Raw genomic sequence first — 20180 nt, forward strand, 5'->3', positions numbered from 1 at the left:
CGGGGAGCAGAGCAGGCGTCGAGCTCCCCGCTCACCTGAACAGCGGGCGGGTGGCTCTCACAGCAGTCGCAGCCCTTTTATAGTTCTATACATTTAATCCTATAATGTATTCGCAGCCTGCCCCTCGAGCTGTGTGGGCAGTCGTCGCGGGGGTGGTTTGCTTCACTGCGACTGCCTCTGTAGGTCCCGTTTTCGCTCACAGGGCGGCGAGGAGCTGTCCAGTCGGTCCGTGTGAGCTGGATCCGTGCCCGCTACGCACTGCCCATGTGTTCGTGCCAGCTCACCTTCCAGCCCCTCCCTTCCCACGCAACATGCTTCATCGACCCTTCCCAGCGCCCCCACAGCCTTTAACCCTCCACTGCCAGCCACAGAGCGGCAAACCAAATACGCCCCCACCCTCGGTCTATGAACATATATGTGTGCATGTATGTGCTTAACGTTGGGCGTTCAAAGGGGCATCTCTAGCTGGGCAAAGCCCTGGCCCGCGCCGCCGCTCCTCTGGCACGTACGCGGCGGCGCTCCCTGTCTGCCCGCGTCTCGCCGGCCGAGCCGCACTTTATTAAAACTCCATCTCCGTACTCTGGGCGGACCTATCTGACAGCCGAGGAAGAAGCAGCAGAAAATGGCCCTCAGCAGCCGCGCTGAGCAGGAGGCGAGGCTCTGCCCGAGCACAGCACGTCCAGCCTGGAAGACACTTTATATAAATCAGCGCACAGGTCTGGCAGCAGGTCACACAGCACGTCGGAGAACCCGTGCCCAGCGGCCCGCCGCCTGCGCTGCTTCATGTTAAACAGCCACATCCTAGTAATAAAAATATGCTAGCGATTTTAAAGTATTGAATTGTTTTTATTAAAATACCATACGCCCTAATGCGCGATACTTTGCATGAAAAAAATAATTGTCCACTGCCCACGTCACTCTGGCTAGACCCCTCCATAAAACGTATAACATGTAAACAAAAATTAGAACGCGTAGGAAGTAAGACTGTTCGTGTCACTGATTGTTCGAGTGACGCAGGTTTGCTTTTCTAGTTTGCTAAGCGCGCCATAGAAACAATCGTGTGTAAAGCATTTAATGTGTAATGAGATCAGACGTTGATCTCTCGAGTTTCCAGACATTCATACTGATTGCATCTGTACACAACGCTTAGCTAGAGGTGAATGGCACAGACCTCTGCAGACGGGTCAGCAGACGGATATGGTGGCTGGCTGAGGTGGAAGCCGTGCCTGGGTATGATCTCTGAGCGGTGCCCGCCAACCGCATATTATTCACTCGCTGCAAGCTTGCTTCCAATTGTTGGCCGCAAGCTCCCCCTAGCGTCTTCCAGGCGCATTTCAAGTCAGACGAAAACACGTGTGAAAAACCTTTATTTTCTGTAGGGGTCCGTCCCCGAGTACTCCCGAGAAATGAGGGTCTAAATCAGAGTGCAGCTTTCAAGATGCAGTGGGGCACGCTGGACGGGGCGGGTGCGTGGTTCAAGTCTCAACGCCTTATTTGTGGGACGATCGCTTGTTTCTCTAGACGATCTAGTATGTACCTGTGGTCAGCTGATTTCTCCTCTTTTCGAGGACCCGTGGCACAGCGAGGAGTCACGCTTGACTGTCTCTATAAATCTAGTGTCGTTTTTTTTCTCTGATTGCTCTGCGAGGCCGGCTTTGATATGATTTGTTTTCTCTTTGCTCGTTTGTTCCCCTCCATAGACCCCAGAGCTGCTGGGGCGGAGCAGAGCGGGTTCGGCTGCGTCTATTCTGGTATCGTGCACTCATCCTAATAGTTGTCCGTGTGACTCGCTAGGCTACGCCATGAAGCGCACTGACCCCGCGTCAGAGAAAGCTGTCGTTCGAACCTAGATGCAGAATTGCGGGAGGGGGCGAACCCCTGCTGCAGGGCACCAGTCCGGCAACAACTGCTCTTCTTTTGACGATCACAACCGTCCGGAGGACCTCAAGGGCTCCACTCATTAACACCTGGGGTGGTCTTTTAAATTACTAAGGAAAACATGCCGGACTCTGAAGTGGACGAAACTACCCTAATCACGCCCCCCTTTCTGAAGGGGATGTGAAAAATCAACATGGGCCAGTGTATTTTTTCACGCCTAGAAAAAAACAGCCGCCTGAAAGCAGGATGGCCATGTTTTCCCAATTAAAACGTGTTTTAATGATGAGCACGATCGAGATCCCGTTGTTTCTTTCCTCCACACGACTGTCAATTTTGCTCGTTGTGTTCCCGTACAATGTGTGTAGTTGGCAGCGCCTGCTCGTTTGACATGCAAATGCCACCTTCCTTGTTTTTTCAGTGTGAATGCGAATTGGGCGTAAGGTGCCAACGGCGCGCATTTGTTTATCTGCATATGGCGTGTGCAAAGTGTACTTTTGACTGTGGGTGCTGCTATTAGTCATCCGTACAAGGCATTTATTATTTGTTTTTTTCCACGTCCTCCTCCTACGGAGGGCGTACGGTGTGCTGTCTGCTGGGTGAATGTATTACCACCCACTGGCTTAAAGGGGAAGGGATCAGTCTTACTTTCCTGACATGCCTCCGACCATTGCACCCCACGTTTACACCGAGGAGAGGTAAAGATGGCACGCATTCAGTCGCCACCCTGATTTACAATTCTTGGGAATGTCCGTTTTTCAAGGACAGTGATAGCCTGTCAACGTTCCACCCCATTCTGTGCACCCAAACATGTCCTGCAGCCCTCTCCTAGTGCACGCCCCCAATTGTTTGCATTCAATGGCCTTCTTACAGAAGCCCTGTTGCCCCTTTTCTGCCCATTGACCACTTTTTCCCTCACACTATCTGACAGGGCATGAAGACCCTTTTCAGAACTGTCCGACTTTCCTTTCAGTCCCGCACTAGACAGGCACAAAACAAAAGCACCGCGACGCAGATATAATTGGACTGAATATTAATTAATTAACTGCACTTCCCTTATAGAATGGCGGTTTCATTTGCAGACGAGGAGCCGGCCTTTCCCATCAGGCAGCTCTTCGTGGCCCCGGTGGCCTTGATGCATCTTTAAACGCCGCGTGCTCTGCGAGCTGCAGGCTGCTCACTCGGTTGGAGAAATGGATCTTCGGGTCTCCATAGCTGCTCTCTCTGCAGCAGCAGCGGAACTGGGATAGCAACTCTTATTGCAGTGCAGTCACCGGGGCATGGCAGGGCACCGAGGGCACGCCAGGAGCGCCGCGGCACCCAGCACGCCGAATCCTCCAGTACTAAGCAAGCGCCGTGCACATGGTGCATAACCAGGGCTGCCGAAGTACAGCTGAGGGGTGCCACCACTACACTTTTCAGGGTTGGCAGAGAACCTGAGTGCACATTACAGGGGTGCCAGCGCATGTCTCAGGACTGCCATGCACATGCAAAGAATGTCAGCGCCTATAACAGGGCTTCTGTGATGGGCACACCACAGGCTGCCGATCACAGGACTGGCACTTCATATCCCAGGACTGCCCGCGCCCATAAAGTCTTTCAGTGCACGTTCCTGGGCAGATCGGGCACACCCCAGACCTTCTAGTGAAGTGCTTCAAATGCACAGCACTGGGCCAAGCGTGCACACCACTCACTGCACATCCCAGACCAGCCAGCGCCCAGCACAGGCCCGCCAGTGCTCATACCTGCGCTACTAGTGTCTATAAGAACTCCCAGTGCACTCCCATGGCCTGACAGTGCACATCCTACGGCACGTTCCAGGGCTTGCAGCGCCTATAGGAGAGCTTCCAGTGCACACCCCGGACTGACAGCAGGGCACATCCTAGAGCAACGTCTGCCAATCTCATGGCCTCCGCACCTCCCAGTGCAGCGACCACAGCCCTGCCCTTCCCTGCGCGCGCCCCCTGGTTTGGTGAGGTGCAGCCCTTGGTGTAAACTTCCAACAGCCAGCTCGAGCGACATGTTAAACCGAAACCCTCGAATTAAGAGGCCCGACGATCAGAAGCAGCCCTCTAAATCAACATGACAAATTGCACGTAGACAAAACAAGGAACAGAAAATGATTTATGGATTTTTTTTTGCGATGCTCTGAGCAAAGTAATGCAACATGAATTAAACAGCCGAATGCGAGCTGTATCACTCGTAACATCCAACTATCGGCTGTGATATACCAGTAGGCAGGCATCTTGATTCGCGATCTGTGCCCATCTATGTGTTTAGGGTGAGCGCGGTGGGCGCTGGGGCGCTGCCACCTGGCGAAGCACGCGGAAGTTAGCCGTGTTCCACATCTGCCCCCACTCTCCACCGCCACACACCAACACTAAAACACCGGAGCAGCACAAACACACACACAGAGAAGCACTACTTCAAAATGACGTCCGCTCCACTGGTACACACAACACCCAGATAGAGCAATGCAACAATTCAAACTGCAAACTGAAGCCCACATGCACACAAAAAGATACACACAGGCAATCGCACACTTTAAGAGACGCAGCTACACACATGTAGAGCTAAATTATAGAAGTGCACAATTGTATGCATAGATACATACATTTGTACATACATACAGATAAATAGTTGCAGAGACATATATGCACACACAGAGCTACATACAGATTTGCACACATATGTAAATATTCTTACAGAGATGCATAAACAAGTACATTCACGCAGCTATATATTTATATAAACATATATGTATATAAGTATACCAAGCTGTATACACGGATGCATGCAGGGAAAGACCCTGCACTAACACAATGTTGTTTGCAGAACACTTTCTTCCTGCAGTGGCCTCTGTACATAAACATACAGACCAATCAGCAATGTCTGCTCCTACTTTCACCAAAACACACCACACAGACCTCCCAAACGCGGCCAAAGCTTATACTTTCCTTGTCTTTAAAGTGAAAATGTGTTACCCTTGCCACACACAGCAAGCTTTAAACGAGCTTTATTTAGCGCTCATCTCGACGAAGGAAAATGCTCTAGCTGCTTGTATGGCATTCACAGTCAAAACATGACGCGCTTATTTAAAAAAAGAAAACATGGAAAAGTAGCCTCGCACCTCGCCGTGGGCCATGTACACGTTGATACAAGTTCCGGTGTCCCCGCACTGTCCAACGTCCTGAAGTACTCCCAATATTGCACGCTCTCATTTTAGATTGTAAACTCTTTTAATTAAGCAGGCATCGTAATTCCTCCATATGTGTCGCGGGATCGTCAATAAATCTTCGCGGCACCTCGTGGCACATTGGCTTCCGGCTCCTTGCAGCCTCCCGTGAAGCTGGGCCGCCTCTCCGACTCTCTGGAGTGCCATTACTTGGCTTAATTTTAATTATCTGGGTTAACAAAAAAGGAGATCCTGCCTGCGAGAGAATTAATATCCACTCTCACTAAGGGAAAGATTACGGGGATCAATGGCGCGATTACAGTTGTAAATAAGAGGCGCTGGGCGTCGCTGCAGCAGCCGAGGAGACGCTGCAGTTGGGGTCGATGCAGCCGGGGCCTGGTGGGTTATACCAAGGAAGGAGGGGCTAGGGGGGCTCCCCGGAGGGTCTGCTCGCGGCTCTCTGACACAAACCAGGGATGCCACTGTTTGCACTGCATATCTAAACAGTTTATGCGTCGATGATTCTAGGAGATGCAACAGGCTCTCTGCGTGCGGGGGTTCAGAGAGACAAGGGTGCGCAGGGAGGCTTAGAAAGAGTGACTGACAGCATGTGACCCTGGAGGTCAGAGTTCGTGGGGTCAAAGGTCGATAAACGGCACTGCGGCTGAATAATGACCCGAGGGCTCCCGGAGCCCCGCAGAGACGGTCTCCGTGTCATCTCTCACTCCAAGCCTGCAGCCAGCCGCTCTCTTTCATTAAAATGAAGGGGTTACCACCAGCACTGCTTGTCCTCTGCCTCCTCGTCCGCCCCGCGGGAGGCCGCGCTCTCCTGCCTCTGATAGCTCCTGGGTACGAAGAGGAAGGCCGAGCATGACCCCAAGGGAGGCGCGACGAATCAGCTATGCAGGCCGCCACTCTATTCCTTTAAGCACATCTGAAGCCTTATGCCCTTAATACAGAACGCTCTCCGCCCGGGGCTCTCTTCAGAAAGGAGAACTGAACACCTCATTTTGAAAGGGATTGCATTAAATCTCCTGTTGCTTTATGGTCACAAACAAACGTAACAAAAATAAGCATTTAAAGTCAGGGTGATAAACTGGCGAAACCGCCGTGTCCTAGTGTAGAAGAGTGATTTTTGTATTCTGCAGTTCTCAAGTTGCTTGCTGTCAGACACGTATGCTTCCACGCTCCCCGTTTTACCTTCGCATGTTGATATTTTTTATGTTGCCTTCATAATAATCTTTAATACAGGGCGCAAGTCGTGGGTGCACACGGGTAGATAGGGGCGTTCATCCATCACTTCCACAGGGTGGACGCCGTTCACCCTGCCAACAAGTTGAGCACCACTAAAGTATGCTAAAGTCGTCGCAGTGTAAGTTTGTTATCAATTCACAGGTACTTAAGCAAGGCATGTTTTGATTTATTTCATTTCCTGTATGTAAGAGATATGCATGTATTCTAAGAATGTCAGATGTGTTGGTCTCTCCCAGTATTTACACAAATAACAATTTAAATACCTTCATTTTGTTTTCTTTTAAAGTGCTAATCGTCCCAATGCACGTTGCCAGAGCACTTTACATAACACATTCAGATTCTACATTGACAATAAATCATATGTGTGTAAATTAATGTACAGCATGTGTTACGTAGGGCAGGGTTACAAGGTGTACAAGCTCTTCATAGATTACTATTCTAATTTAGGAGGATTACAATTTAGGAACTACAAGTAACAAAAGGATCTTTGTGTGAAAAAGCAGTAACCCACTGTAGAGAAGTGGGGTATTATGTAGTGAGGCTGGTTAGGCTTCACTTTGCAATACCTTCATGCTACCCAAAATAGGACATATGGATTCACACGAATAAATCCCTAGCTCAGTCCTGGTAGTGTGGCACAGAGAAGTCAGGCTCTACTAGAGGTGCCGGTGTTAAGCATTTCAGAGTAGCAACATGGACGATAAGTAATTGACATTATTCAAAAGAAACCAGACACCAATTTATGGAAATAGAGCAGATTTTTATATAATTCTAGATGCCAAAAGCAAAGACAATCAGAAGAGTATAACTGGGTTCATGGATTTTAAAGGAAAAATACATCAGTGCTTTTAACTCTTGCACAAAGATAACGTTGCGGTCAATGGGAAAACACACTAGTGAAACTCGGTCACTAGCAGTTCAAGTCCAGTAGAAACCACTGGGTTGTAAGGTGTTACGGGTCCTAGGATCAGGCTTCAATGGTCAGATGAATTTTACCTGGCTTGTAGGGCCCAGGTGCAGAGTTGTCCTGGCTGTCCCTGATGCTGAAACGGAAGCTGCGAGTTTCCTGGTATTACAGTGTAGAAGGTACTGGTGTGGAAACGGATGAAAAATCTCAAAAACAGGGCCGGAGCGGTGACAGGTTGAAGGTGCTGCGGAGTTCCCTCGAGGCACAGTGTCGAACAAAGGTAGTGGTAGTCAGACTGGCCCCTAACAAGCCTTGGCAGCGGTAAGCTCAGCCTTGAGTTACTTTGGCGTCTTGGAGGACAGGGGAAAACGGCAGCTACATGAAACTAGCTGGAGGGCAGAACTACATTTCCCACAAAGTACTGTATCATTTACTTTTGGACAATCCCTCAGCGGGTCTGATGGCCAGTGATTCTTTGTTTTTGGGAGTGAGATTTAGGCTGCAGGGAACTAGTACCTCTAGTCCAACAGAGTTCTGGAGTTGCCTTTGGCTTGCAAAGAGGCTCTTCTTTCCTTTGGAGCTGATCTCTGGTCCAGGACAAGTCATGGTAGTACAGTTGCAGGGTTGTGGCCACAGGTGCAGTTTATCATGCCTTTGCTTTGTGCAGGTCTTGCAGTCACAGTCACAAGTCTCTTCTTTGTCCTTGGTCCTCAGGTTCTGGTGCCTGGGGTGCTCCTTAAATCCTACATTAAGGGGTGTTAGAGGAGTTGGTACAAGTAGGCCAGGGGCTACTAGTCCCAGCGGGCAATGTGCAGCTGAGGTAACCACATTTGGGTGTGTGTGCCACGTTTTTGACCCAGAACCCTCTATTCTGCCTCTTTTAAAAACGTCAGATCCCATCAATGGTTGTACAGACCAGATAGGCCACCCTAGGGGTATGGTTAGCCTTCCGAGAATGTACACCTCCACACTTACTAATTTTCCAGCCTGCCCGGGTGCAAATTTGCCTGGGACTGGCTATTTCCTCCTTTGGAAGGTAGCCTGGTTACATATCAGAGGCGATGGAAGCTTTGAATCTCACCGCCTTGATGTGCCACTTCACTAGCCATCCTGCCAGGGAGAGAGGTGATACATCTCACCCAGGCAGGCCTTTAGTTCTTATTCCTGGGAGTATGCACAGCTCCTGGCAGGGGGTCAGATTCCTGTCTTGACTGCAGGAGCTGTAGGCTGTCAGCCAGGACCCATGAATGGTAAGGGCAACCAGAGTGGCAACCTCTAAGATAGCCACATGAGTGCATATCACCTCAAATCCGACATGGAATCATGTCAGATTTGATGAGACAAGTCGTTCAATACCAAAAATAAAACTTTTCAGTGGGAGCATAATAAAACTGCCAACCTCGGGTTCCAGGGCGCCAGCCCATATTATCCTTTGGCCCCTGAACATATATAGTAGACCTTAATATAAAAAGGCTACTATAGGGATATATAAGCTTGCACTTATATGTCTACACCTTTCATACAATACTCCCTGCCTCCTGTATGCAGGATGCCTACCTTACGGGTGACTGACATATATTTAAAATAATACTGTGAAAACAGTCGCTAACATCGCTATCTCCTATTACCAACTTTTGGAGATATTCGCGCTAAGCGCGAATATCTCCAAAAGCTAACACCTGCCCTGAGCAGTTCTTAGCCATGTTATCCAATGGGAGGTGGATAACATGGCTAAGAGCATTAGCTCGCTAATTCATGAATATCGCTGACTTTTCAGCGATATTCATGCATTGCGGCGATTTTTATCGCATTTGCGATAAACCTTGGTAAGACCAAGGTTTATTTGCGGTAAAAATCGCCGCAGCTCAGCGGTAAATTTTTGTCTCTAACCAAGCAATAGCGATAATTATCGCTATTGCTTTGTAATATGCCCCATCATTTTTAAGGGAGAAAGCAGAGGCACTGGGGCCTGGTTAACAGGCTCCAGTGCACTTTCAGAGTAAAAAAACATCAGCACTGAAGAAAAAAGCACGGGGATCCCCCAGAAAGGCCTGTTTGCCTAAACCCAAATACCTAGCTACATAAAATTAAAATTGCCCATCTGCATGTTCAATGATGTGCATTGCAGGAAACATATTAACCCTCTATGCTACTTGGATTAAAAAACTGGGACGAGATAAACACAGATCTCTCCAGCAATATGTTAATATCCAGAGTTATCCTATCATTATTATTATTCCCTGAGATTTACTGGGCAGACAAGAATCTCTGCAGCAGATTCCCGAACTCCTTAAGATATTTCAAAATGCAGACTTTGTTGTAAATTAAGCGGAATAGATTTACTGCCACACTTCCCCTTGCTTTCAATTTTGTTAGTGGCTGAGTTAAAAAAAATGAATGTGTAAGTCAAGGCCCAGATTTTGATCAGGGTTGCGCCACTTTTTTTGGCACAGCCCTGATGCAAGTCTCACTTGTCAAATCTCATAATGCGCTCAAATGTATGTATGGTGGAACTGCTAAACATAAATCTGAAGTGTTAAGACCTGATGTCACTTCTTGTGATGTCACTTCCTGTGAGTTCATGGGTTGGGATTCCACATCCTGTGGTGCCAAGGGTAATGTCATGTGCTGTTATGTCACATGTGGCGATGGCGCACGCTGTGATGTCATGTCCCATGATGTCACTTGCCTACTGCCTAACTTGGTTAGTCCTCCTGCTTCTTTTTTTGAGGACATGTACCCTGCTTTAATGCACAGTAAATACCTCCCATTTCTGTCTCTAACCCCTGACATAGAGCATTTTATGAGCGAATTGAGTGATAAAAGGGCTTGGTGGGTGGCGTGGACGTGTTCCCCAGTGTTATTACCGTAATTTCAGTATGAAAGTGTTGGTGACCCTTTTGGGCGGCAGCAAATCAGCTTTTACATCACAGCACCATTATTTTGATTGGAGAAAGCATGACGATGCTCCTAAATTGGCACTCTTTTGTGAAAGGTTTCTGCAGTGCCACTTCCTGCTCCTTCCCCATGTTTTGTTTGCAGTTTTTATGTAGTGCAGACTCAGCCCGAAAGTATTGGAGCACTTGGATCACTTTACATGACCACCAGTTACATTAACAAAGGTCACATTCATGTTTGTCTTGTTTTAGGCACAGGGAGATTAAATGATTTGTCCTCAATAATAGGATTTGAGCAGATGCTGGGACCTAAACATGGTTAAACAGTTTAAAGTGGGCACTCGGCAGTCCTGACTTGCTTAATTTAGTAGCAGTAGTTCTGTGAGGCAATGCTATACCTCAGTATATGGCAAATTGGATAAATAATAACTCTATCTTCAAATTTTACCACTGCTGTCTCTTCTATTTTACCCGAGGCCTTCCTTTACCTATATGCCTCCTTACTTCTCTTGTCCCAGCAGACCACAACTGATAAATCTTGCAGATAGATGCTCCTACCCAAACACAGCAGCATTACCTGCTCTCCATGGTGCATTTTGCATTGGTGCAAAATGCTCTGACCTTGCACTCCTGGGAAAATGCCTGCTGAATAGTGGATTGCCTATTAGTACTGCCCTCTTACAGTTCATTTACTTGTTGAGTATTCACCCAGTCACCTCTTCTATTCTCTCTGCCTTTATCCAGTGTGATTGTGTGCTTGAACTAGGGATATGGTTGGCTGTAAGGTCTTGGTCTCCAATTGGTTCTAGATATTAGGGCTAGTGTTGTGACTGGTTAGGGTTAGTTCTGGGGTGCCCATTGGCTGAAACATTCACCTGATTACTAGAGCTATAAAAGGCCAGGGTTTCGGGCGTCTCAGCCCGGGCGTCAAGGCTAAGGATAGAGAGGACAAGGGTTCGAGCCTGTTTGAGACTGGTCAGGACCAGGGCCAGAAATGCTGTCCATTTTCTCATTCATCAGCACACACCCCACCCCACCCCACCCATGATCAGAGTAACACACTCACACCAAATGTACTCCACACATTTACAACAAATCAACCCATGCACAAATCAATATACCAGTACACACTACAAACCCACACAAACCACACCTATATTCCCTTCTATCCCAGTTACCACATATTTCCACCATCACCTACAAACCGTACACAACTCTATCCTATACCACTAACAATCCACTCATCACTAACACAATCAAAATCCATATCATACTTAATTATACCCCTTCCAGACACTCACTTCCACTCTAATTACTCCTAACAGACCACCTTTTATCACTAACAAACCTATGCTCAGCCTTTCATCATTTGTTCAACCAACACCCACCTCTTCTTTCTACCACAATAATACAACACAACACTTACACTCCACAGCACCACACAAATTACTTCTTGCAGCAATCAAGTCTAAGACAAACAGTCTTAACTCTAGTTTATCCCCTCTTACGCTCAACATACACTCTAACTCACAAACACATTACCACCCCATTTTCCTTACAACTTCAGCTCAAAAACAATACTATACAAACAAATCCATCTCATAAAACAAATACATCAGCACCTCTTTTCACTACTACCCAAAAACAAAACATATCATGCACACCAGCCTGACAAATTCTCTCAAGCACAACACCTCATAATACTTACTGTCACAAAATACAATCATACACCCACCTTTCAAACTACACAAATTAACAAACTACAATGCCAAGCTTTCTCTCTTCCACCATACCTAACTCACATACAGCAACACAGCAACTCTCTTCTAACCACCTCTCATCCTTTGGACAATTTAGAACCTTACTACATGACCCACATGCTGCACCACCATGCTTAACTCATACATCTTCCACCCTAAAAACACGCAAACAATATAAGCAACATGCCACACATCACCACTTTGCTTCTCCATGTCTGCTGCACAACACGGTCACAGCACAAAAATAACACAGCACACCAACTACTCTCAAACACCTTCTCTACCACCTACGCACACAGACCCATCAAAATGTCTTCTTAGCCTGTTGGACGATGACCATGTTTCAGAACAGCTACAAGATTGCTATCCTATTACAGCTAATACCAGCACTAAAAACACACCTGATACAAACCTACACAATAATGATCACTCTTCTTCTAAACAAAGTCTCACTGTCACCAAAGCACATTCTCTAAACTGTCTACTAATAAGTGCTCAATCGCTCTCTATAAACAATCATCACATCTTTGATCTTCTCACTGACGCAAAATCAGACACACTATTCATAACTGAATCATGGTTCGGAGATGATGTGGCTCCAGTACTGCATGAAGCCGTCCCTCTATGCCAGTGGTTCCCAAACTTGTTTGACCCGTGGCTCCCTTGACCTAATTGGCAGTTGGCCGTGGCTCCCCACCATTTTTTCTACCGGTGGGCGGGTGGGGGAGGATGTAAGGCCGACAGCAAGCAAGCAGATGCTGCAAAACAGCCTTCAGGGGAGCAAAATATATTTTAGAAAGTTATGTCTACTTCTAGAGTACTTGTGGGGAGTTTGTATGTTGCTCTACATTATGGTGTCCAGTTGATCAGGTCTCATTTGAGGTGTCCTGCATAGTTTTGGAAGCATCACCTCAACACTGTCTGGTTCTAAAGACCACCCCAGTGCATGCAGGACCAAACTTTGAACCTATTCAGTGCCACCTGCCAGCCACTTATGCATGGAGCATGCCAGCGGGGCAGCCTCTGTGCCCATTTACGGCCATGTGCCAGCCAGTCTCACCTTTGGATGGAGGCTGCCAGCAGTGCAATCTCTGCCCATGTGCCACTCAATCTTATCTTTCAATGCAGGATGGCAGCAGTGCACTCTAAGTGCCCACTCAGTGCCAGGTTTAGGGTAGCATCCTCTTTGAGTAAAGGGTGCCAGCAGAGCAATATCAGTGCCAGTCAAGGCCTTTCTGTGGCTGAATCGTCCAGATAGCTGGAATGTAGGCTCCGTCAGTAGTATGGCGACAGTCTTCTAACCGGTGTTAGATGATGTGCTTAGAAGCTGCGGCAAGGGCCAGGTATCTTTCCCGGCTCACTGACCACATCTTCTCGAGGTCACGGGCAGGGGTGGGGTGCACCCAGCAGCATTAGCTTGGTTCATTGCAAGTGCTTGTGGGGTACATAGGCTGAGACCAGGAATTTGTTGAACAAGAGTTTTATTCTGCAGAAAGTCCAAAACACGGTTCATTGCTAGGAATTGACCAAACTCTGAGGGGCTTCATGTAAGGTTGGTTCAGTGTTTGGTGGTTGTTAAAGATCTTGCTTTCCAGCCTTAGCGCCTACTTGCTTCTCATCACCCTCCTCCTTCTATGAATATTTCATCGGTCCTAAAGGTGGTTCATAGAGGCGCCCTGTTTATGGTTAGTAATAAAATTATCCAAGCAAAGCCTGATGCTAAAAGCGCGCTTATGAAATATAGCTCGAAAGTGAAGAGCGAAACATAGGTAAATACCGGAGAACTTCATTTGAAAATCTTGAATGCTTGGGATCTCTGGGGAAGCGCACTGCCAGCTAAAACACCATGAAACAGTCAAAATGAATATCACGAGACCTCGTCACATTCTCTGCAGCAAAGACGCACAGACAAATGGCAACACTGAACCGAGCAAGCGTAAGCACCATCCTATGACACGCCTGGTCCCAATAAATGCAAAACACACAAAAAATGATAACATCAGGGCAGTGTGAAATATGCCATCCATCTCTAAAGTACATACTTGGGGCCGCACGAGCAAAGAGTATGGGTGTGTTATAAAACGGCTCAAATTACAAATCAACCCCAACTTCCCATTAACTTACCTTACGTGGGAAGAGGTTCCTATGACAGAAGACTGCAGGCTGCAGAAGACAGCGGGCAGCATGAGTATGCCAGTAATGTAGACTACCTCCGACGATTGTAAAATGCATGTACATCGCACGCGTATACATACGCACATATGGCGGCAGTGCGCTCTTGGGACAAACCGTGTCCCCGTTTTTTAACAGGGGGGACGTATTTTGGCTGCGGGTGCAAGAGGCTTCACATTTCCACACTGTGGCCGCGGCACCCCTGGCTCCTCATTACGGCGCACCGGCGTGCCGCGGCGCACAGTTTGGGAACCACAGCTCTATGCTATCAAACAATCACCCAAAATTGTATAGGCAAAAAAGGAGGTGGCCTAGCTGTTGTGTTCAGGCAAACATTACATATAACTAAAGTTGATGACGTCTCCATAAAGAAATGTGAGGCTCTTCTCACCAGATGCAAACCTACATCGTCTTCCACCTGTAAGTTCCTGCTCCTTTCCAGACGTCCATCTTTCAAGGCGACATTCCCAGACACACTTCCAGACACAGTTTCAAACCTAATAACAATACTCTCCAACCTATGTGTTCTGTGCCCCATCCAAAAACAATAATAACTGGCCTGGACACACTGGACCTGCATCAGATCATCCACAAACCAACACACATCGCTGGGGACATCCTAGATGTAATTTTTGCTAATTCCGAATCAGTTACCTTTCAAACTATAACTCCAGTCACATGGTCAGATCACCATTTGCTTGCTTTCCAACATAAGCAAACACTAAGCGACTGATCTAAAACCACCTTACATGCATCCACCTATCGACCGTGGAACAAACTCAGGGGCATATTACCAACAACTAGCGATATTTATCGCTAAATAAGCTTAGTGACATTTTTTCTATCGCCGTGCATCGCCGGATTTTATCGCAGAGATAACGTGCTATTAGCAACGTTTATCTCAAATGCGATAAAATATCCGGCGATAGCGGCTCAATGCGTGAATATCGCTGGAAATCCAGTGATGTTCAGGCATTAACGCCAATAGGGTCTTAACCTGAATATCCAACTCCCATTGGATATACAGGTTAAGAAGTGGTCTGAGCAGGCTTTAGTTTTCAGCAATAATCGCGCTTAGCGCAAATTTTTTAATCGCTACGCCTGCGTTGATAATAGGCGGTAGCGATGTTAGCGACTGCTTTCAGTCGCTAACAAGTTGGGTATGTCCACTTTGCATGTCATTAGCGATAAATATCGTGGACTTGCAAAGCGGGCCCCAAACTGCTCGCTATCGCCTACAAACTGTCACTAACTGCTGTTAGCGACAGCTTGCTAATAGGGTGATAAAATTATCGCCGCTTTAGCAGGAAAAAGTCCAGCTAAAGCGGTGATAAGGCCCTTGATAATACGCCCCTACATTTGGAACAGTTAGAAACTCAATTACCATCCAGTACAGATATGTAAACAATATATTCTTTGAAAAAACGATACGAGTGGCTACAGGAAGCTTTTGATATCCTGAAACCACTCAAAACCACACAACAGAACAAAAGAAAACAAGCACCTTGGATAAATACAGAAATAAAATACATAAAACACAAATTAGAAAGCTGCAAGGTGCCTGGCTCAAAACAAAGGACAAACAAGACAAACTTCGTCTGCAGAAAATTAACAGATTATACAAGTCGGCTATCAAAAAATCACGGAAAAGGTACTATTCAGACAGAATTCAAAATGCGAAATGTGCAAATAAAGAATTCTATGAAATATTCAATGAATTTTGTAAACCAAATTGCCTAGAAGGAACTTACCCCATCACTCAAGATTTCACAGACAAACTGGCAAATCATTACACAGACAAAGCAGACACGTTGGACTCATATTTAAAACGGACACAAAGCACCAGCACTAACCCTTTTTCTAAACAACAATCCAAGAATACTCTAACCCTGTCACCCCACTTAACTCCTTCCAGCACATTTCACAAAATGAATTTATACACCTGGTCAAAGCAAGCAGACTTGCTGCCAGCCCTTATGACACGTGTCCACCACAAACTTTCAAGACAATTCTTCTAACAACCTCTGCTGCTGCCACTCCAGTAAGAAGAATCATCAACGATTCCTTAACTACCAGAATATTTCCAGAGGAACCACCCCAAAAAAAATAATCCAGTACTTGTATAGCACACAAATCACTCCCGAAGGAGTATCTCGGCGCTGGGGGCCGTTGGGAAGATTAAACAAGCTATTACCCAGAGTCGCATGGTGCTGTGCAGCCCCCTGCCGCCGGAGATCGAACCGTGACTCCCAGTGTCCAGCGTCAGTCACCCTGGCCGTGGCACCACACCTCTCCCCTTTACTGAAGAAAATAAATTTGGACCTGCTGAACCCTGACAACTACAGACCCATTACAAATGGACCGTTCCTGGGCAAACTGAAACAAAAGAGCAGCAAAAGAGAATGCCATTCTTTAAGACTTTCAAACAAGATTCCGTCCGGGAAGAGGCACAGAATCCGCCCTCCTTGCCATCTGGGCTGACCAGAAGAACACAGTTGACTGCAACGGGGTGGCTGCGCTTCTCTTCTTGGACCTCTCAGTTTCCTTTGACACAGTTGACCATGACACTCTGATATGAAGACTCTATGACTCCGGCATAGAGGGGACTGCTCTAGACTGGATCACGTCCTACCTTTGAAACAGAACTAATGTCATCCATACCCTTACCTTTCTCGTCCAAACCATACTCCACAAAAGCAGGGGTCCCTCAAGACTCTATCATCTCGCCCATGCTTTTCATTATCTACATGAAGTCAATACTAGTACTGATGAATAAATTTCACCTCACTTGCTATAACTACACAGATGACACATAAATACTCCTTCAACTGGAGTGCCTCAAAGACATTGGAAACTCACCAGTTTGCAGTTGTCTCAGTGCAGTGGATCAGTAGATGACTTGGAGCCATCTCAAATTGAATGCTTCCAAAATGCAAATACTCATGTGTGGCGATTGGAAACACTATGACCCACTTACCGCCTAGCCTGATGAACTGGGATCACAGCCTAAAGTATTGAAGAAAGTAAGAAACCTCAGAATGACCATGGACTCCAAGCTATCAATGAATGCCTAAGTGGACAAACTAGCAAGATCAAGCTTTGGTACTATAAAAACCCTGCCACAAATCTTCCCCCATTTGGGATTTCCACACAAGGTCCAAGCTACCATCTCCCTTGTTCTGTCCAATCCCGATTACGCCAATAGCCTCTACCACAGATCAGCTTTAATGACCATTAAAAGACTACAACGGATTCAGAACTTGGCTGCCAGACTACTCTTGCATATCAAACCTTGAGACCACATCTCCCCTGCCTTGAAAGCCCTGTATTGGGTACCAGTTGCCAGAAGATCCATGTTCAAGCTTCTGTGCATCACTCACAAAGCGATACATGGAATGGGACCACACTTCATCAGGAATAAAATCTCCAAACACATTCAACAAAGGAACCTCCACTCTAGAGTGGCACCTCGCCTCAAAATCCCAAGACACAAGTAAAAAACCATGGTCCTTCTCTGTTCAAGCAGCCAAATTATGGCACTCTTTACCCCCAACATAAGATCCACAGACAACCACCTTATCTTTAGAAAACTACTCAAGAATTGGCTCTTCCCCACATAAGCACCACGCACAAACAGATATATACAGCATATCCCTCTGTTTATAAACATTTGTTTGTACTATAGATATGTACCTTTATATGTGTATTGCTTTGTATAAATATGTAAAATAATTATGTTTAGAAAAAGATACATTGTTAAGTACAACAGCACTTGAAAACCAGAGTTTGACTAATCCATCTTTAATCTACATATACTTACTTCCTTCATGCATCTATATAACTTCCATGTACTTGGATCTATATATTTATTACATTTCTCCTAAAAAAAGCATATTCAATGCACTATATCATTTCTCATCCTATGCCTCTATCAATATCTTTAATCTACATATAGGTACTTCCTTTATGCGTCTATATACTTTCCATGAATTTAAAAATCTATTGATTTATTACTTTCTACTAATTCAGCATATCCAATACACTACCCTATTTCTCACCCTATGCCTCTCTCAATATATCTTCTAACTCAACTGTATGACTCATCTCAAACTTCTTTCTACTACTCTTTCAAATGCACTACCCTATTCTCACCCTATACCTCTATCAATGTATTCTCTACATCTACTCTCTCATTCATCCCAAATCCCATACCACGAATATGATCCCCAAAATAACCCTTTCTAGACTCTCCCCTACTGTAGCCCTTCTTGCATCATCTGACACCTCTTTACTACACCAATCCCCCAAAACAAGCCTTTCTCAACTCTTCCCTCTCCACTCCACATCCCTTTTCCTCATCCCAAGCCTCCTCCTACTGCTATGCACTTTAAAAAAAATGTAAGTTCTTCACTCTTCTATCCCTCCACTATCCTTTTCAATCAAACTAACAGACTAACATGCCCACTTTTCAAATTTCATATTTCACTATACTAATTCACCAATAATCCTATATGGGTTCTAGAGTAGTGTGCTACTCGCCAAAACAGTGCTTTAACACCCCATCAGGGGTAACAAGCGCTATATAAATGCAAACCTTTTTCTCTCTTCTATCCCTCACCTACCCTTCTCAATCCTAATAACTGACTAACATATCCACCACTCAAACTACTTTCATATTTCATAATACTAATTCAACACTATTCCTTTATGGGTTCCGGAGTAGCGTGCTACTCGCTGAAAAAGCACTTTGATGCCTCGTCAGGGGTAATAAGTGCTTTATAAATGCAATTACAATACAATACAATCATTCACTTGGCAGTGCTCCCTTAAATCTCACGATTAGACCTCTAGCACCCCTGTTTTCTCTAGACATTCCCCAATTTTTCAACTCATACAATCTTGAAAAGCCCACTTCCCTTCCAACTACCTGCATTTTGTTTGGTGGGTTAGGTAACGTTTCAAAGCCCCCCTTACTTCAAGGGGCCCCAATTCAGCCAAAAGCCAATGTATATCTGCAAGATATGGGAGACTTAGTAGGCCCTCATCACATTCTTCAGGGGGTCCCATCATTTGCATTACATCACTGCTTGTCAGCATGCTCTTCACAACACCATGACCTCCACACTTTCTCTCTAAAATCTGCTGTTTATGTTTCATTCCCTCATTCACAGTATTTCGCCTAGAGATGGGAAAACAGCAAGGGTCTGCTTTGGTTCTAAATGCCAGAGCACAATAATTAGCAAGCATATAAATCGTGCAACAAACACCACGTAAAATATGATAAATACTATCAAAAAAGTATATATCTTTAACCATTGCTCTTCTTTCTCGCTCAAACATTAGAAAGTATTTTAAGTGAGAAAACATTGTAGGTACTCTCTAAATTTAGTATGATTTGCCTAGAGGGGTGGCTTGAGCATGGCCTGGGGCATAGCTTTGAAGAACGCCAACAATGACATCACATCTTTCTTGGTGTGCATCAGAGGCTAGTGATATTTGAGCTAAGCAGTGCTACATGAACCCCGTTAGGCCAGCTGAACTATGTAACTTAAATCCCGGTTTGTGGAGCATTGTAAGGATCCACAGTAAAGATGTGTTGCACAGTCAAAGCCTTGCATGGGTTCTGTGGTGTGGTGAGGCTGTAATGCGTGGGCCTGCATAGTCATCAAAGATTCCATCGTAGGGGCTTGCAATGCAAAGTCCGGCACAGAGAATGTGGCATGCTGTCAAGGCGATGCGTCGGTTCCAAAAACTTGTGAAGCTGCGATGTGGAGTCCGGTGTCGTCGCTGAAGTTTGCCTCTGATGAGGGAAGTGGGGGCCTCTTCTGAGGATGCATCACTCAGTGGTGGTTCCAAAGGAATTGTGGGTCATAGCGGTAATGTGGGTCTTTGCGATGGGTCCAATCCAGGCAGCAGCATATATGGGGAGAGGAGTTGGCCTAACAGCTAGGGTGGTTGACCTCAAATCTGGGAACTGGATTAGAGTCTCGGGAATGACGCTGAATATCCTGTGATTCTGGGAAAATCACTTAATCTCCCTGTACCTAAGAAAAATGAATGTGTCCTCATGTAACGCAACTGGTGCTTTGTAAAGTGCTCTGATACCCAATTCGGGTCAAGTTTGCGCTATATAGTAATCT

This window comes from Lissotriton vulgaris, chromosome 3_1 (genome assembly GCF_964263255.1).
Source record: "Lissotriton vulgaris chromosome 3_1, aLisVul1.2, whole genome shotgun sequence".
NCBI lineage: Eukaryota > Metazoa > Chordata > Amphibia > Caudata > Salamandridae > Lissotriton > Lissotriton vulgaris.